Source organism: Armigeres subalbatus, chromosome 1 (assembly GCF_024139115.2).
Source record: "Armigeres subalbatus isolate Guangzhou_Male chromosome 1, GZ_Asu_2, whole genome shotgun sequence".
NCBI classification, from domain to species: Eukaryota; Metazoa; Arthropoda; class Insecta; order Diptera; family Culicidae; genus Armigeres; species Armigeres subalbatus.
Window position 1 is genome coordinate 66,926,538 of NC_085139.1, and position 20,610 is coordinate 66,947,147.

At 38.7% G+C, this 20,610-nt stretch overlaps 1 protein-coding gene across 5 annotated transcripts in view; it reads left to right on the forward strand.

Annotated features, from left to right (window-relative positions):
• LOC134226575 (5-hydroxytryptamine receptor 1-like) overlaps positions 1-20,610 on the forward strand; it is a 326,641-nt gene that overhangs the window by 34,470 nt on the left and 271,561 nt on the right. For 2 of the 5 annotated variants that reach the window (XM_062707454.1, XM_062707435.1), the window contains exon 2: positions 1,976-2,414. The exons of the other annotated variants lie outside the window; for them this stretch is intronic. The gene's annotated coding sequence lies outside the window, so the exon portion shown is untranslated. The remainder of the gene's footprint in view (positions 1-1,975; positions 2,415-20,610) is intronic. 5 annotated transcript variants of the gene reach the window in all.

Consider the following 20,610-nt stretch of genomic DNA (forward strand, 5'->3'; position numbering starts at 1 on the left):
ATTCGGGAACACAGTCACGTTTTCTAGAACGTTCTGGAAAACGTAACTGGTGTTCCCGAATCCATGAATTAAATCACGGTGTATTTTGCTGGTTCACGAATTCCGGAACGCTTTTCAAAATTACAAGCAATAATGCAGAGATTAAAATATTATTTGCTTTATTAGATACCGTTGCTCCACTCTTTTCTACATACGTTACTGGTTGACCCATCCATCTATTCTAACATGAATTTCGGTCAAGCACTGGTGTACATAACGAGTGGTACTTTGAAGTTCGCACAAACATACCTCTCACGGAATCACCTATCAAGTTATACGAGTAACGAGCACTTCAAGAGAATGAATGATTGGTGTACCGACAAACGATACGTGAGAAGTTTCGGTTGATGCTGTCCCTAAGCATAAACGTTATTACCATTACATGAAAGATACATTTTGCAATAGATGTATTTTTCTGAAAACACAAACAAAAATAGAAGTCATCAGTATTATGGTGTTTTGGATGTACTGAGAAAATCCGCCTCGAGCGGAAATTTGAACTAATTGTGACTTAATTTATATTTGAAAAGTAGTCGATAGGTGATAGACAAGATAACAAAATGCAAATAATTTGCATTCCGCAGATGAATTGGAATTCAGAAGAATCTGAATCGAAGCGCAAACAAAATGTAGCAGCAATATCACATCCTGTAAACAATCTCATAAGTTCGCATAAACAAAGTATTTTCAACAGGTTTCCGTCAGAACAGGAGATTACATCATTCGTGGCCCCCAGCCCCAGGTCCAATGCTCGGGTGCAGATACCTACATAAATACCTTTGCTGTACGTGTGGTACACACAGTATGTGGGCCACAGCAATTTCCCATCGCCATTGCTGGATCGAACGAACATCGAACGTCATCGGACGCGCCAGCCTAATTGATGTTGCTGCCACGATGCCTGCCTGGTCGGTTATGGCGGGGGTGGGGGACGTTGCCATCTGGAAACAGGAAAGCCTAAAATAGATGAAGACATGCCATTGCGGATCGGCCACCGAAGTAGGGTCAGCGGATGAAAGGCTGATGGAGACCATCAAGGTTGATTTGTGCTCCCTGTCCCTATTTAAGATCACTCAATGTAATTAGAGTTGTCGTTCCGGAAGGGGTTTGTTAAAAAGTTTCTGATGGGTGGAATTTTATTCGAGAAACAGATGTTCGCTATGCGGGTTGCTTAGGATTACTCATAATTTCGGAAATCAATTTGTTCAAGTTGAATTACTTCACTAAGAATCCCAGATTAGTTTTAAGCAATTTTAAGAAGATTCATATACCGTTTCCTAAATTTTGGATATTTTTCAAAGTTGTAAAAAAGCTACAATCAATTGAATATCTGTAAGATTCAATGAACAGAACATCTATGTCTATATCGAGAACAGACATTGTATGTATATGTTTCTTATAATAGCCTCAGAGCTACTAGGACGATTTCTGTATTCAAGAATCACTGAGACATTGTACCAAAATCGAATTAAACAAAATCCAAAGCCAAAACATAAACCAAAACATGGACAAAATCCAAAACCAAACATAAATATAACCGTATATGTAACATAAGCATCTAAGCTTAAATCTAGATCAAAACAAAAACTTAAACAACTATCACAAGTTTGTTATGTTTTCTATAGCACAAATAAAAATTGCTTGAGCAACCACGCGAAATCCGATTGTTTTTTTTTTATTTCGTTCTTTTTTGTTTCTACTGGAACACTCATTTTTCGGATGTTCAATAAACTTAATAGAATGCCATAAACATCAATTCTTTGGCGCGAAATATAGCTCATTAAGGTCAAAACTAAAGCATCTAGCAATCGTAACGAAGTGATCTACCACGGACTACTGAACAAATTTGCTCCACAACTCCACAAATTGTAATTTCCAGATTATTACTAAACTCAACCGATCTAATGAGCAATATATTTTCCACGCTTCGTTCTAGACTCACTCAACATCAGATGCAGCTTAGCCGTCAGAAAGCGTCAGAATAAACAAGACGAAAGCGATGTAATTATGCTAATCGAGTGCGAATGATAACCAACAGCACCAGCCACCAGCAGCAGTAGCCGCGTGGCAGCCGAGTTGCTCAAAACCAAAACCCCCTGACTGACTGTTGCACGCCGGCAGCGACGACGACGATTTCGCTCGCTGCTCCTCCGGTCCGACTCTCGGACGGAGACCGCCTGAAGCGCGAGGGCGTGCGCCCGCTAGCGAAGTGTCTAACCGGCGAGAAAAGCAGGCGTGTGAGTTTGTGTGTTCCTCATCGCCGTCGCTGCGGTGATCGTAGCAAGCGTGCTATTGTCGGTGGTCAAAAGTGTGCCGGAGAAAAATTCCAGTTTGATACCTAAATAATTCAATAGACTGGTTCCAGCTTTATATGGGTAAGAAGAAAAGTTCACATTTGCTGCCTTTGGACCACCTCTGGATATTTGCGTGCATATGTAAATGACAGATAGAATCTTTGCTGATTTCTCGGACGATTACTCCCAGCTGACATATCGTGTTTGCAGTTTTTATTGTACGTTTTATTACGTTTTACTTTCTACCGTAGTTGTCAAAGTTTTACAGCAGGATTGTAAATCATTGCAACACCGAAGACCGACTCCATTTGAATTTGAAGGTCGTCTTTTTCTTATTGTTTTATTCTCCTGAAATTTTGCATATGCATTCATTATGACCCAATTTGCATTATTGATTTGACATTTTTATTATAGCCATACTTTTAAGAAATACCATACCCAACCAGCAGATGGCAGATTTTAATACAGTTCTGCATAAGAACCTTACAGAAACTGTATAATAATTGGGCATATACAATTTCGGAAGATTTCAATACATTTGTTATATTGGAATAATACAGATTTGTATTAATTTAATTCAATATTTGTATAAAAAGCTTACAGAATTGTATATGCCCAGATTTTATACAATAATTGTCAGATTTGTTTTCTGGGTGCATGTAAAAATGTCAAAAAAAATCTCTAAAAAATTAGTTTGAAACAGTCTGAAAAAGGTTATGAAATTACAAAATAACTGTGTGTATTTTGTTATTTTGTAAAAAAATGTGCACAAATAAAAATATTTTGTGATTTCAAATGTACTACTTTCATACACGTATTCGGTCCATCGTAGTCGTCCGATTTTTGCGGTCTGAACGATGGAGGTTTAACAAAAGTTGTGATTTGCATTTGCGAATGCACAGCGCTCCATGACTCAAGTGAAACCACGAGAAAATACGTACAGGATTGACCTGACAAACTTCCCCAAACGTCCTTCGTTCGAAGACTTGCACATATTCGTGCACACCCAAGTAACATTTTAAGATTTATCATGCTCTATAAGAGGTTTTCATGACCAGTTGCTAATAAAACTAATAACTCCACCAAAACCTCTTCATAACATCATTAAGATAGCCTTCCGGCCTAATGGACCAATCTAGAAGAAGTTATTAAAACCGTATTAAGAGTAGTAATAAAACTGCAATAAAACATTGTATTGAATTTGTTGATACTCTATAAGAGGTTGTCATGACCATCATAAGAGTAACAATAAAACTTTTTCAATTTATGGATTATATTTATTGTCGTTCCAGTGCCTTTGTTTGTATTTTTACTAGATAACAATGTCCCCTATGTAAAGCTGATGTGTGGAAAATGATGCTTCTGATTTCACTTGAAATGGTTGATGTTGAAAATGAAGCATTTTTTAAGTAGTTCATACATCAGAATGACATGCGCAACCAAATTTATCGTGAATATTGAGATTGTAGAAGCTTAAAATCATCGCGCCTCGGAATTATCGAATAATCACATGAAAATAGGAAATTTAATAATTATCCAAACTGCTCAAAATATTTCAATTTCAAATAGTTTGTTATAAAGTAACCGTGCTTCTATCAAAAAACCTCAGATATAAATTAATTCCACTAATGAATAGTGTATTTGATGGTAATTGATGTATTTTTTTTAATCACGGCTATGACGTTGATCATTATTTCAACATGGCGACATTCCTTTTTATGAAAACAAAAAATCTGGTGATAAATAGCTCAATGGCTTTTGTGTTAACCTCAATAATTCTCCTTGGTTACTTCATGACCGTTTTAAACTTGTTATAAAACTTTGTCATGATTACACTTCCCCACAACAAATGGCCTTCGGTTCGATAACATGCAGCCTAGTGGCTGATGCGGGAAGCACTTTTTCATCCTATGGGCAACGATGCCAAATCGGTGGAAATTAAAGCTCTCGGCGGATTTGCGGATCCGTATAAGAAATCTACGAATGCTAGTAATTTCCTTAAATTAGTGAACCTACGAATATGTGGAACATTACCAATTCGTATTTTCGGTGTAATTTGTAGCAATTAAATATGTGTGTATGTTACAAGGGCAAATTTTTTAATCAGGAGGACATGTGTATGGGGAAAAATACAAAAAATATTTCCTCCTTTCCTTTTTTTAGAAAACCAGAAACTCGAAATCATCGTGAATTAAAATGATTCTTCATGAAAAGCCGCAATTTAATTAAGTGCATATATTTAACAGCATTTCATATTTATGTGTCTCATTTCCCAAATCAAAATAAAAACTAACATAAGAGTTACAGTTCAATAATTTTCAAATAACCCTGCTCATAGAACAAAATTACTTTTGACAGAAATCGAATTGTTTTTGACAAACCTTTATTGGTATTATTGGATAGTACCGGAGATACGTATGACAAGGGGATTTTTTACTTGTCGTTTTTAAGTTTTTTTTTTAATTTTGGAAATGAGAAACATCTTAAGTTTATCAGAAACACTAAAAAAAAATATATATATACAAAAATATATAGGTTATTATGCGTCTTATTGAATGATTAAATTATAAGTTTTACAGCAACACTGCTTTCCAAATTCAACATGGTGAATAGATCGATCCGCGTTGAGTAGTTTTAAAGCAGTGATCCAAACTGGTTTTATGACGCATTTGAAAGCAATAATAAAACTGATTAACCTGATAATAAAACTATTATTAAAACTTCAAAGCTAACAAAAAGTTTAGTTTTAAAACATAGTTTATAAGAGTTTTATGGATATCTCAAGAGTGATATAAAACCTTTGTTCGTTGGCATTGTTTATGACCACCATAAAACAATAGGCTTTAATTATTCCCATAATAAATATATATTAATAAAACCTTATTAAAATTCATATAAAACCCAACGGTCACAAAATTGTTACTTGGGACAGTGCTCTTGCGCTGAGCCTACAGTAGGGGAAAGTGGGGCAAGATGGCCACCCCAAGCGGTAATCTTTGTAGAATAATGAAACTTCTACGAATTCTGCTGATTTGTCCATGAAACATCTTTATGATGACCTGCCTTTAACATAAGTATCAATAAACAATGATTAATGACGTTTCAGTATCTAATAAACTGGTTTTAAAAAAAGGAATTTTTATGATGCCTATATTTATCACATGGGGCGACATGGCCACCCCCTCGGGGCACGACGAACGAGAACCAAAAATTATATTAAAAGTTTGCTTAATTTATTTAGAACGGGTAACACATTCCTTGCACTTTTAGGAATTATGTTCAAATGGTATTTCGTTTGAAAATGTCGTATTCCATGTTGATTTGTTGAGCTCTGGTTCTACAGCAATATGTGAATTTGCCTAAAGCTGCCTTTTACGATTAAAACCATATCTCTTGTTTAAATCATCTCTGATTCAAACAGAAACTATTTTGATGATTTTTGAAATGCATTTAAGGGTTAGGCGACTGTTAATCCTGGAGATGATCTTGTTTTTAATACAGTTGGCAATACCGCCCCAAGTCGACGTATATCCAAAGATTTATATCCTATCAATTATAATTAATGTGAATCTCCTCAAATTTTAAATGTAGATAGGCTATAGTTATATAAAAGCCTTGATAAATATCAATTTGTGCCGAAAAAAGAGTAATTCTGGCTCGGAGACGAGCCAGCCTCGGGCTGAAAGTCTCCTTAATAAAGATACAAAAAAAAAGTAATTTTGGCTTCAAACCTTAAATTATGTAACCACAAAATTATAAGAAAATTGTAATTCCAACTAAAGCATCTTAAAATCAATATTTCGAGAACAAGTGATTTTCAAAGTGCATTTTTCAGTTGTATATCCCTTTTACATTATTGTTAACCATCCCTCGTAACAATAATGTGAATATAAGGCTCACTCAAGTCATAATCAACGTTGGCTGTCTTGCTCCATTGGCGATCTTACCCCACTTTCTCGTAGGTGGTAAGGCTACAAATGAATCATGTGCAGACCTGTGTACACGTCAAGTGCGCATCTCTAAAAAATGCACAGGGCACGGTGGACATGTTTAATGGAAAGCACGAGATCATTATCATCGAAACCAAGGTCAAAGTTCATTTAGTAATGGAAGACACTGGAATGGAGGTTAAAATCCACGACCTGTCTGAAAATGTCCGAAACGATAACATTGTGGCATACCTGAAACAATATGGCGACTTTATCAGTTTCCAGGAGCAAATGTGGGGATAACTACATGTTCAAGAGCAGACCTTCGAGTGTAAGAGTATCGAAAATGATCTTACAAAGACACATCAAGTCGTTCGTAACGATACAGGGAGAACAAACACTAATCACGTACAGAGGTCAATCATGCAAACACTGTATAAATGCATACAGGCATTTCATGCGTTGAAAACAAAAAACTAATGATGATGATGATGATGATGATACTACCATCTATTGTAGCAAGGCACCTGCCGATAGCACTGGCCATATCTGACGAACGATTTGATCATGATTGTACTATTGCATGTATTTCATCAAACTCCTGTATGAAGGGCCAAAAATGAGTGGGGTGGTTCCATAAGCAAAGACGCTTATGCGAATCCACGGGATGAATAGAGAATCTCCTTCCAGAAGAAAGCTCATACATACAATAATATAATCTAGCCCTCGTTTCCCAGATTGACCCAATAGATGGGGAGAAGAGCCCGCCCTTTATTCACGAAATGTTAACAATAAGAATTTGGCAATCCCACTCTTCCTATCCAAATTTCTTCAATCCAGTGCCCTGATGGTTTTTATGGTTTATAATAATATAGTTTCAATATAATTTGGTAACAATATAAAATGGAATTCTCTCACCAAGTTTAAATTCGCATGTCCTGGATGAATTTTCTTCAACACCAGCTAGTTTTAGATTTATGCTGTCTTCAGAGATGGAAAACCAATAGTTCGTCAAGAAATGTCCTGCTGTAAATCGGGGAATCGGGGACTCAAGGATCGAAAAATAGACTTCTTTATTTCTGAAAGTATGAAATAAAAAGACGGAAGGCAGTATCATACATAATAACATGAGAGTTTTGATTAAAAATAAATAATAAATATGCAGTAATGTTTCAAAATTCGATGTTCATCTTCTTTCCTATCTATTATTTATGTAAGAGATGCGAAAGATTCAAACACAAAATATTTCACTTGTAAAAGTATGACTGTTATATAAAATAATGACAAAAATAATAAAATGCCTCAAATCAACAGTTACAAATGTTTGCAGACCTTGAAAATAATGTATGAGCCTTTGGCTATTAAACATTAACTCATTTTTTGCCAACAAATTCGAACGCTGACATTTACGTTTATTACTAAATATTAATTTTTAAAGCCAGCAGCATGTCCAAACTAACAACAAACTGCTCTACGGAAAACACGCCGCACCAGCATGATTGTGACAAAAAAACGGTTACGATTTTGAAGCATTTTAATAATCTGGATCTGCAGGGCCTCGAAAATGTGAGAAAATTATAGATTTCCATGGTATACGGGAATTAAAAATATCTGAAGATAAAAATTTAGGTCATGACAATGATCTCAATCGGAAGGATCTGGATCAGTTCCATTATCTGAAAGCAATGAGATATCAGAAAACTCCCCAAATCTGAAGCATCCTTAAGTCTGCAAAGATCTAAAAATCTTCAAAATCAGGAAAACTTCTGAAACATCACCATCTTCATTGCACCATGTTCAAAAAATAGTTTTATCTTCAATGTGTAAAAACTGGTGACCCAAAAATAAGCAATACCAGCGCCGGCCGTGTCCGAATGCAGGTCAATTAAGGAATAGGTAGGAAATTGTTGACGTGATACTCGCTTTGATAGAAGCCGACGAGTCATCTGCACTTCCACGAGAAATCACTGGGATGTTGGATATAAGGGGTAGGGAGTGTGGCAGGGTTCGTTTTGGTAAACGGTCTGCCGTGTATAGCGTGTAGTTTGATTAAAAACAAAAACAATCGAACAAACGCTAATTATTTGATTCATCGACCGCACTACACAACTGGACGCGAACTAAATTTTTACTTTCTGATTAATTCACTCACCCGCACAATGCAGAACAAAATCGCGGTGACCGGCCGATCGTTTTGCTTTTCGCACAAAACAAAACTACATTTCGACGACCGACCGATGCTCTGCTTACTGGAAAAACACGACTGCACAAGAAATTACTTTTCACTTTTCAATAATACATACATAACAAATTATTCATTGATGACAAATGTCACTTTAAATGTATAGCAGGAATTGATTTTTTCATATGTAGGTGTACAAAAATTTATCTACTTAATTTTTCGGGTATATAAGTATAATTCCGTTTTTCATAACTCGAGAATTGAATAATGATTATAAATATTTTTAAAAAACACGTGTAGTAATCATTCGTTTTTTTGTAGACAGGCATTATATCTACAATCTAATATCTGAAATCCGACTGATAATTGAGACATTAAGTTGGGCCAAAACGCAACAAAGCACTTTACCGATTATTGAGTTATCTTATAAACAGGTATTGATTTCACCTTAACAAAATAAAAATAATAAAAAAGTTTGATTATGTATGTAGTTGTATGCAGCTAGCCACCATCCTGGATTGATTCTTGCTCTAATTGTAGCGTAAACTAATGTGCTTGAAATATAGGCTCAAATGATCAATTGTCTCGATCACATTATCAATCAGTGTTTCAGGAATTTGAGATAATTTTATGTATTACACACCAAAATTTGGCCTCAATTTGGATTTTTTTTTTGTTGCCACAGATCCAGAGCTTGGTTTGAGACTCAAAAAATAGTAATCTAAACATTTCAATTTGCTGAATTCCCTAACAGGTTTCAACATTGTCACTACAAATAAACTTCAAAATTACTTTTTGAGATTATCATTAAAATTTCGAGCGAATAAATTTTTTACGATGTTTGAAACTTCAGAGTTACTTTTCAAATGGTATGGGATAAATTTTTGATTACGATACGATATTTCAAATTGATTTGATCAGTCACTCCACAAATTAACACTGCTCAGGATGCCCCGCCAGAATATACCACATACAATTTTTCATCAGCTGGCAATTTCAGAAGTAGGGAAAGCATCCTTCATTAAGCACATTCTTATCCTTTGACTGTTTTGACCCAGGTATTTTTAAATCAATTTTTTGTTATACATATGGCACAATTTGCCAAGACCATAAGAATTATTATACTATGCACTACATAAAATGGCATAGCGGAAGTGTACTCATCTCCATGTGCGACCTAAACGTATTTACAACCCACTGTATTATATAAGCTAATTACATCCCTGAACACTCTATTTCACTGCCGTTATATGCATTTGCTCCATGTTTGCAGGGATTTCCTATGTACATGGGACAATTATGCGTATAACGGCAAATCAGGTCTCTTGATAGCTAAGCAATTAAGTGACACCGTTAGTTTCCATAATCTTATCTGCAATACATTTCCTGTCTATCTGATGTGTGTCTCCTTTCTTGCATTCAAATTAATGAAATTGAGAAACCTGCATTATTGTTGATAGGAGAATTAAAATTTGTGATGACAAACCGATACATTTAAAAAACTATAACTGTGATCAAATATTCGATACTACCGCGATCTATAGCAACTGTTTACAACATTAAAGGTGTACCTCTGATAGAAATATAAGTAAATAATTTGACATTATAAGACATTTTTGTTCACAAAATCAAAATCGGACATACCTGGACCACAGGTTACCTCGAAAACCTTACCGACCGTCAAAAATACTATCGAAAAAACTCGGGTTCTGGTACATCCCTGCTATTCACCAGCCAGCTCTTTGCAAATCATTTGGTCCAATCCCTCGCTGAATGGAGACCACGGTATTTGAACTGTTGGTCATAGTATCCTCTCGAAATCGGCGACCTGGTTTCTTTATCAAGCCAAATTGAACTCTTCGATCGGGACTCGACAATTGGGATTCGGAAATTTCTTCAGGCTTCAAGTTTGAAATTTGTAAAAGGTAGAAGAAAACTGCTAAATGTGACGGGACCGCGTTGAAAACAAAAAACTAATCGGCCAAAAATCCGACCTTAATGTCAACCTGAATGCATATCGACAGAAAAGTCAAGTTAGATCGGACGTTAGCCCAACAACTGGTTCATTCAAAAAACCTCTGTCAGCTGATGACAACAATGAATTGTCTATGGAGATATCGGAGAATGAGGAAAACTCATCCGAATGTTCGGATAAACAATTCACCATGGTTATATTTAGTGAACACAAAGGCAAGTGCGAATCGCACTTAAATTCAATCCCTACGATCGTTTATCAAACTAGTAGATTTAGACATAGTTTTATTTCAAAAAGTTGAGGATCCATACCTCTCTATCCATCAAATCATAACAAACGTAAATAATCAAAAACGTGGAACTGCTACTCTAATGTACAAAGAAGTTTAGACAGTCCAGTAGTATAACGATAACTTTTGGGGATAGTGTTAACATTGTGAACATTTATGCGCCGTCGAGATCAGCAAATTACTCTACAAGAGAGGATTTCTTCCGGAATGTTATGCCTTTTTACCACAAGTCATCCACTAAACATTTAATCTTGGGGGCGATTTCAATTATGTCGTTGCTCAGAAAGATGCGACCGGTTCTAGCAAATTCAGCCCAGCTCTGGGAAACATGGCCAACAGCCTAAATTTAAGAGATACTTGGGATTTACTGAGACCCAACCAAGTACAACTCAGCTACATCCGACCGAATTGTGTATCGCGTCTTGATAGGATATACATAACTGAATCTACAACACTTACAAACAGCAACATTTCTCGCGACTTCATTATCTGATCATTATTATTCATTCAGGCCAAGGCCGGAGTGGCCTGTGCAATACATAGAAGTCTTCTCCATTCGGCTCGGTCCATGGCTACACGTCGCGTGGCCATCCACACGGTCTACGGAGGGTCCGCAAGTCATCTTCCACCTGATCGAACCACCTTGCCCGCTGTGCACCTCGCCTTCTTGTGCCCGTCGGATCGTTGTCGAGAACCAGTTTCACTGGGTTACTGTCCGATATTCTAGCTACGTTTCCCGCCCACCGCAGCACTATGGGGAATTCTCATACAAATGGGCGGCCAAAAATATTTTTTCAATGAAAACTGTTTCTATGCAACATATATTATGTGAAGGAATATTTAAGACCTTTTTTTTAACCCTTTAAGGGCCATCGTTAACCCTTCAAAAAATGTCAACCACGAAAAAAAAATTTTTTTTTGGGCATTTTTTTTTGTTTGTTTCCAATACAGCATGCATTAAATAGCAAACAACCATATTTCTAGTAATAATGTTGTTTATTTTCTAATCATTACGAGGTGTAGAGAAAAAAAATCACAATTTTCAAGAAAAAAATGATTACAGCGTTCTCGTAAAAGCGCAAATATGCGCAAGCAAATCACTCACTAAAAGGCAGTACTAGGGTTATATTTCAATCCCCCATGTACAGATGAGAGGACATTTGGGGACATTAGTTTTGCGGGACCATTTTATCGTGAAATATTATGATAATTAAAATTTTTCTTCTACAACATTTTAATATCAATCTTCGCGTGCAAAACAAACCAAACTATCATAAAGCTAAGGTTTTTAGCTTTGAAATAGTATATGAAACTTTATATTTGGAGAAAATTTGACTTCATAACATACATTTCAAAGTAAGGAACGATTTTTTATTTTTATCAGCTTTTTTCACTTCGCCAGCCCATATCTTTTGACAGAATAAACATAACGTTTCAATATTTTCCGATTCTCTTATCTAGGGTATATACTTTCATATGATATATAAATTAGATAAATTGGAGATAGAATTTTTTTCGATTAATGGCCACCCCTTTCCCCATAGTGCGCAGTCGTCCGACTTTCGCGGTGTGAACGATGGATGATTCTCCCAGCAGTTGATGCAACTCGTGGTTCTTTCGCCTCCTCCACGTACCGTCCGCCATCTGCACCCTACCATAGATGGTACGCAGCACTTTCCTCTCAAACACTCCAAGTACGCGTTGGTCCTCCACGAGCATCGTCCATGTCTCGTGTTCGTAGAGGACTACCGGTCTAAAGAGCGTTTTGTAGATTGTCAGTTTGGTACGGCGGCGAACTCTATTCGATCGGAGCGTCTTGCGGAGTCCAAAGTACGAACGATTTCCAGCCACTATGCGTCTCCGAATTTCTCTGCTGGTATCATTTTCGGCAGTCACAAATGAGCCCAAGTACACACATTCTTCTACCACCTCGATTTCGTCACCACCGATGCAAACTCGCGGTGGGTGGCTCACATTGTCTTCTCTTGAACCTCTTCCTATCATGTACTTCGTCTTCGACGTGTTGATGACTAGTCCGATCCGCTTGGCTTCTCTCTTCAGTCTGATGTAGGCTTCCTCCATCTTCTCAAAGTTACGTGCCATAATATCTATGTCGTCGGCGAAGCCAAATAGCTGGACGGACTTATTGAAAATTGTACCACTCGTGTTAATCCCTGCTCTTCGTATTACCCCTTCCAAAGCGATGTTGAATAGCAGACACGAAAGACCATCACCTTGCCGTAACACTCTGCGCGTTTCGAAGGGACTCGAGAATGCCCCTGAAACTCGAACTACGCACATCACCCGATCCATCGTCGCTTTGATCAACCGTGTCAGTTTATCCGGAAATCCGTGTTCGTGCATTAGCTGCCATAGCTTGTCTCGATCGATTGTATCATATGTGGCTTTGAAGTCGATGAATAGATGATGTGTGCGCACGTTGTATTCGCGGCATTTCTGCAGTATTTGGCGAATGGCGAACACCTGGTCTGTGGTGGAGCGTTCGCCCATAAAACCCTGGTACTGCCGCACGAACTCTCTTGCAATTGGTGCTAGTCGACGGCATAAAATTTGGGATAGTACCTTGTAGGCGGCATTCAGCAATGTGATTGCGCGGTAGTTGCTACAACCCAGGCTATCGCCCTTTTTGTAGATGGGACACACGACACCTTCCATCCACTCTTGCGGCAAAACTTCCTCCTCCCAAATCTAGATAATGACCCAGTGCAGCGCTCTAGCCAGTGCCTCACCACCGTGTTTAACCCTTAAAGGCGCAAGGCGATTTTTTTAGAAAGCTTTGAATTACTTTTAGCTAATTAGTTAGTTGTCCCTAAAGAGACTTTTCCATAATAATATTGCTGTTGAGAAAGTGATCTTTCTCACGGTTTATCGTGGCATTGTCGAAAGAGTTGTCGCAGCGGGTTGTTAAGTGAAAGTGCCACAAAAGCGGAAGGAGGGATGTGTGTTGGAGTCTTGAATTACATCTTTCTGAAGTGTTGTGAACCGGACAAATTGAAATTACTTCCGCAAGACAAGAAGCAGAATAGGAAATACAAAAATCAAGCTGCGAGCGAGTGTAGATTCCTGTTTTGGGCTTAGGTGTAAAAAAGCTAAGTGAAATATTTATTTGCTTATTTTTGTGTTTAGTATGTTGTATAATGTATAATTCCACTGTGTAAATTCTTTGAGTCGATATTCTATAACTTTTCAACGGTTACAGTAAAGCAGATCCTGTTATACAAATTCATTGTTGTGAAGTACCACGTTGGAACTTTTAACAACTATCTAAGCAAAATAAACTACATTGTGTTCGTGTACATTTTTTTTTTAAATTTTCAGGCAAAATGAATAAGATAAAACTCATTAATTATTTTCATATATATTGATTTTTCTCAAAATTTCATCTCTTTTAGGCATCTTTTGTGTCTTATATTCTTACTATTTTAACACAAAAGGCGATATCCTACTTTTTCCGACAGGGAATAAACGAGAAATAGTCGTTTTATCACAGCCTGTCTAATATAGTCTATTGAGAACTGCTCCCTTCTTTATCTCATGGTAACGAATTCATCTTATTTAAAAAAAAAAGAATGAAACATCAAATTTGTCGGAATTTTCTGTGCAAGTATGTGTGTGTGTGTCAAAAGTGTGCATAGTCTAATACTATGAAAAGTGATCAAATATTAAAAAATGAGAAATTTTTTTAGATCGAAGTGTGTTTAGACCGCAGCAGTAATAAATTCTTTACTATCCTTCCATACCAGGCCATGCACGTCCTTTCTCCATGTTATAATACATATAATTGCGAATCTTCACAGAAAAAGTTGGTAATAATCGGATTCTGGATGGAGTTGCCTGCCTTATTTTTGTTGACGGTTTTTTTCTTAGTTAAAAAAAGTGAAAATTTGTTTCTTGTCCAGTCGTGTTTCTCCAATAATCGGATCGGCTGGTCATCGTAATTAAAAAGTTTTGCTTTGTGCGGAGAGCAAAACGATCGGCCGGTCACCGAAATATTGCTTTACTTTGTGAAGGTGAGTAAATTAAAAAAGGGAAAGTTTATTTCTTGTTCAGTCGAGTTTCTCCAGTAAGCAGAGCGATCAGCCGATCATCGATATTCAGTTCTGCTTTGTGCGGAAAGCAAAACAATCGGCCGGTCACCGAAATTTTGTTCTGCATTGTGCGGGTTTGTAAATTGATCAGAAAGAGAAAAAATAGTTCGCATCCAGTTGTGTAGTGCGGTCGAAAATTGAAATAATTAGCGTTCGCTCGAATTTTTCGTTTTAAATCAAACTACACGCTACACACGGCAGACCGTTTACCAAAACGAACCCTGTCACACTCCCTACCCCATATATCCAACATCCCAGTGATTTCTCGTGGAAGTGCAGATGACTCGTCGGCTTCTATCAAAGCGAGTATCACGTCAACAATTTCCTACCTATTCCTTAATTGACCTGCATTCGGACACGGCCGGCGCTGGTATTGCTTATTTTTGGGTCACCAGTTCTTACACATTGAAGATGATGTTAGTCCCAAACTTCATCTCTTGGTTCTCTGTGTAATTACAGGCAATAACGGCAATAATGGCAATAACGGAGTAGCAACCGTGGGCGGTCAATCATGCTCATGCTCATGCTCAAAGGCGCAAGGCGATTTTTTTAGAAATCGCCGGAAATATTTTTAACGTAATTAACCATTGAAATCATTAACATTAAACGTATTTTCGGTTTGTTGTTTTAAAACAACATTGCGCATTTAAGGGTTAAATAGCTCTCCTGGTAGCTGGTCAACCCCAGGGGCTTTGTTGTTTTTCAGCCGGCCAATCTCCTCCTGGATTTCCTGGAGATCCGGAGCCGGTAGAATTATGTCCTGCGCGCGTTCTCCCAGGTCCATCACCATACCGCCATCTTCGTCTGCCACATCGCCATTCAGGTTTTCTTCGTAGTGCTGCCGCCACCTTTGGATCACCTCACGCTCGTTCGTAAGAAGGTTCCCGTTTATGTCCTTACACATATCAGGCTGTGGCACGTGGCCCTTACGTGAACGGTTCAACTTCTCATAGAACTTTCGTGTGTTATTAGCGCGGTACAGTTGCTCCGTCTCTTCACGTTTTCACGTCTTCACGTCTCTTTTTACAGTAAGAAGTGACAAATAAGGAGTGAGAAGTGGAACGTCTTACTTCTCACTTATTATTTCTCACTTCTTACTGTGGAAAGTAAATAGTGCGAAATGAGAAGTGAGACGTCGATCTGTGAGAAGTGAGACGTCGATCTGTGAGAAGTGACTTGTTCGATCTAATGACCTTTTTAGCCAAATGATCTGTTCGGCCGGATGACCCGTTCGGCCAAATGATTTTCGCTCAGATGAGTTTTGGCCTAATGGTTTGTTCGGTCTAACGGCATTCGGCCAAATGGCTTCCGGTCGAGTGGGTTTCAGTCAAAAGACCCTTCCCCGTCATTATGAACAGTTTGCAGACTATCCAGTCCTATAATCGAGCTGTACATTACTTCTCTTCCTAGTTGTGAGTATGCGTCCCCTCGTTGAAGCAGCTCAGTGGCACGATGGTCATCACTGCTCTAAAATGAGCTACTAAGCACATCTGGTAACATGGCGCATCGCAACAACCAGTTCACAAGTTTTGATAGATGGTTCTTATTTAATGGCTAACTAACCTTGAAATTAGACAGTTCCATATTTCAAGCTTTCAGGCTTTCAAGCTTTTCCCCAGGCGACAACTGGGTCGTTACCGATATCGAATCGTATTATTTTTTTATGTCACTTGTAAAACCAATCATTGTTTTACTGGCGGCTTATTGGATCTGCCCAAACCTCCTGTCTCGCCGGGGTAAAGATCTCCGAAATAAATGAAGATAGTTACATTGAAGAGCATAGACTTGACTGTGTTACCAACCATCGTCGACTTGGCTTGATAAAATGTCTACTGTGCCTGTGAAATTCCGTACGAAAGCATTTCGAAGCAGCAACAGGAAGGTGACTCTGGATCTAGTGATACCTGATGCAGACTACTCTAGGATCCTCACTCCGTTAAGCAAAAAAACAGAAAAAGAAATTTAAGTTGTCAGCAAAGTTTGAATCCGTCGATAAGATGGAACACGGTTTGTTTGTGCTTGTTTCTGGCCTCTGGAGCATTGAGTCGATCACATGAAAAATTCTGAAAAAAAAAACCGAAGAAATATCAGGTGGTATTCAGAAACTTGTGGGATTTGAGGTGTGTCAAACAATTGATGAAATCCGTCAGCGTAAAAAGTGACCCCAGTGTATAACGTCTACGTTCCTTCTTACCCGTATCAGTGTTACTCAATAGCCCTTCGATCATATGGCATTATCTTCCCTTGTGCATCATTCTCTGTTGCTGATATCGTCAGATGACGGGGCAAGCGAGCGTGAGCGGACTCTCTGACCGACGAAGGGGAGAGAGCGTCTGCAACCGGGGACATTCGCCTCCTCTACGATATCTCACGACGCTTGAGGAGAGGAGAGGAATGCAACGATGCCTGTAAAAGACGCGAATGATCAGTTATTGACCGACCCAACTGACCAGCTGAAACGCTGGTTCGAGCACTTTGAACAACTTTTTCAAGCGCCGGCCAGGCCACCACCACCTCGGCATGATTTGCCTAAGATCCGATGTACAACACGCGTTAATACCGAAGCACTATCACTGGTAGAGTTTCAAACAGCCATCCAAAACATGAGATCGAATAAAGCCCCAGGGGTCGATCGCATATCAGCCGAGATGCTCAAAGCTGCCCCCATGACATCCGCTCAACTACTGCATCGTTTATTTTGTAGTATCTGGGACACCGCAACTTTCTCGGTCGACTGGATGCAAAATATCTTAGTGAAAGTGCCCAAAAAGGGTGACCTGACTGTATGCGATAACTGGCGAGGCATTATGTTGCTGTGTACCGTTCTCAAAGTTCTATGCAAAGTTATCCTGGCCCGGATTTAGGAGAAGATCGATGTGACTCTCCGGCGGCAGCGGGCCGGATTCCGTGCCGGAAGATCCTGTGTGGACCATATTGTCACGCTCTGTATCATTTTGGAGCAGGTCAACGAATTCCAAGAGTCCTTTTACTTGGTATTCATTGACTAAAAAAAGCTTTCGACCGTCTCAATAACGAGAATATGTGGGGCGCCCTGAGACGCAAGGAGGTTCCTGAGAAAATCATTGACCGAGAGCGTACGAGGCGTTCTCGAGTAGAGTGCTTCACAATGGGGTCTTGTCCGAGCCTATCCGGGTCGTAGCTGGTGTGAGGCAAGGATGTATTCTATCACCGTTACTGTTCCTTATCGTAATCGATGAGATTCTGGTAGATGCGATTGACCGTGAACCAAACCGCGGGCTGTTATGGCAGCCTATAACCATGGAGCACCTAAACGACTTCGAATTGACTGATGACGATGCACTCATCGCTCAACGACGCTCTGATATGCACAGTAAGCTTAACGACCTTGTCGAGCGTTTCTCTTCGGCAGGTTTATTCATCAACGTCAACAAAACCAAATCGTTGGATGTAAACATGGTGACTTCCAGTTTCACAGTAGCCGGACAATCAGTAGAGAATAAGGCTTGTACGCGACAAAATCTGGACACCTTTAGACACGTATAACTTTTGAAATAGCTCATCAACAAGTGAATTATTTCGTAGATTGATGAATGTATGTCTGTACTTTCTGAAAATATATTTCTCATAAGTGTTACAAGTACGTAGTGAAAGATGGCGTCGGAGGAATTGCAGGTTCGGAAAGAATTGTGTGCAGTCGCAATTGAAATTCGGGTCTCTCGATCCAGAAACTGACTAAAAACATTTTGTTTTCATGTGAACACTGTTCAAAGCGTTTTAAAATTTGCCGATGCTTGTTTGACAACATCTAAAACGTTAGAGAGTAGAACAAAAACGGATTTTATGAGCCACCAGAAGGATACGAGCTCGAAACAAATTCTACTGAGGATACCAGATCTTTCGGCACGTATTATTTATTTGAAAATTCAAATGTCACCAAGTTTCGTGCATACATCGAAGCATCGATAAGGAATGAAGCCATTTGAAGTAAAAAACGTACCGAAATAAACCAACAGCAGTTTATTTTTATTCTTAAAGTTTTGTGTCCAGATTTTGTCGCGAACAAGCCTTATTGAAAGCTTCCAATATCTTGGTAGCCAAATGGCGGCAGATCAGGATCAAGAAAGTAAGGGGTGTCTTTGTGAGTTTAAGAAATATGGTATAGGGGAGAACGGTCCAAAATGCACCCCTGGGGCAAAATGGCTTCACTCATAAAATCACTCATATAATCTGTTGTAGTACATTTATGAACGAATATTACCATTACAATTCATAATTAGTTATCCATCATTGAGCTCCATTGGAAAAAAAATAGCAAAATCCCTCCATATTCACTCAAATTTAACGATTTGCTATTCTTCCACCACATCCGTAAGATTGTAGTTCAATGCATTAAGAAAAAACAAACAACCATGCGTTCACCATCATTTTACATGCAATTGAGTCATTTTAGATCACCATTCGTGCGTTTTGCCCCAGGCCTATTTTTAAAACATTTTTTAAATACGTTAGAAAGTCATGAAAACCTTATTGTTTTGAATAGGAGATCATTGTGAAATGTAGCTGGGTTTGTAAATTTTGCACCTATACGTTAAAATGGTCGGGTGTTTTGGTTTATATGGGCGAAAACAACGAAAAAGCTTAAGGGGTGCATTTTGGACCGTTCTCCCCTACATGGTGTGTATCAGTAGAGAACACTCAGCAGCTGCAGGTGTTCATCAACAGATGTCTGCGGTAGCATTTGGGCCTTACAACTGGATCTCAAACAACGAGCTCCATCGTCTTTGTCACCAAAGGCCGAGTAACAGAAATTCGGGATCGGAAGTGGGGCTGGGTTGGCCTCTTCTTTCGTAGGGGCGGAAACGAAATCTGTAAACAACCTAGCGGGACATCGCAGCAGAGGCAGACCCAGAGGCTCATGGCGGCGAAGCCTCAATAAAGAAATAAAAGAAGACGTCCGAAATCTAATCTGACAACAGGTTAAAGCGATAGCTGAAAATTGCTCAGGATGGAGATTTTTCAAGTCGATCCTTTGCACCACCGGAGGTGTACAGTTGTAGTAAGTAAGTAAGATATCGTGAACTCTGTTGAGCAGACATTTTGCCTTCCGCGTACATCTATAGAAGCTCCGAAACCCTTGGATCACCCGTTTGTTAGTTGTTCAACCCTCCAATATTTGAAGCAGCATGGAAAATGTCCACAACTACACCTATCCATGAAGCAGGTAACTCTCACGACGTCGAGAACTACCGGCCGATCTCTATTCTATGTTGCCTGGGAAAGGTACCTGAAATACAGTACCACGACAGAATGTGCTTTGCCGTATCTGGAAGTATCGTCAGAAACTGAAAGGCAGTGCGAAGCGATTAGTCGTTCGGAAGCCAAGTTGCAAGCATCAAATCGTTTCGCAACAAAGACGACCTGTTTCCTTGGAAAATTTCCTATGTTGCCGATGAACTCATATGTTTTGAGAGCTTAATGAAAATCGTTACTGTTTTCATAGTAATTTTCATACAAACCAAATTAGCTAAAACTTGAGGAGGATTATTAAAATGGCAATTGCAATCCTTTAAGCATCGGGAAGCAAAAAAGTCAAAAATTGGATCACTCTACTGACCATACGTACCGTATTTAACGGGTCAGCACCGGTTTTTCAGCCCTTTTAGTACTGCCCCATTCCGTCGTAATCTAAATAACCCTCAATTTGTCCCGTTTATCATAGAACATAATTTCATTCAAACGAAACAAAATACTACGAAAGTGAATGAAACCCAGCAAAAAAGTGTGAGATTTTAAAATCTGCGTATACCTATG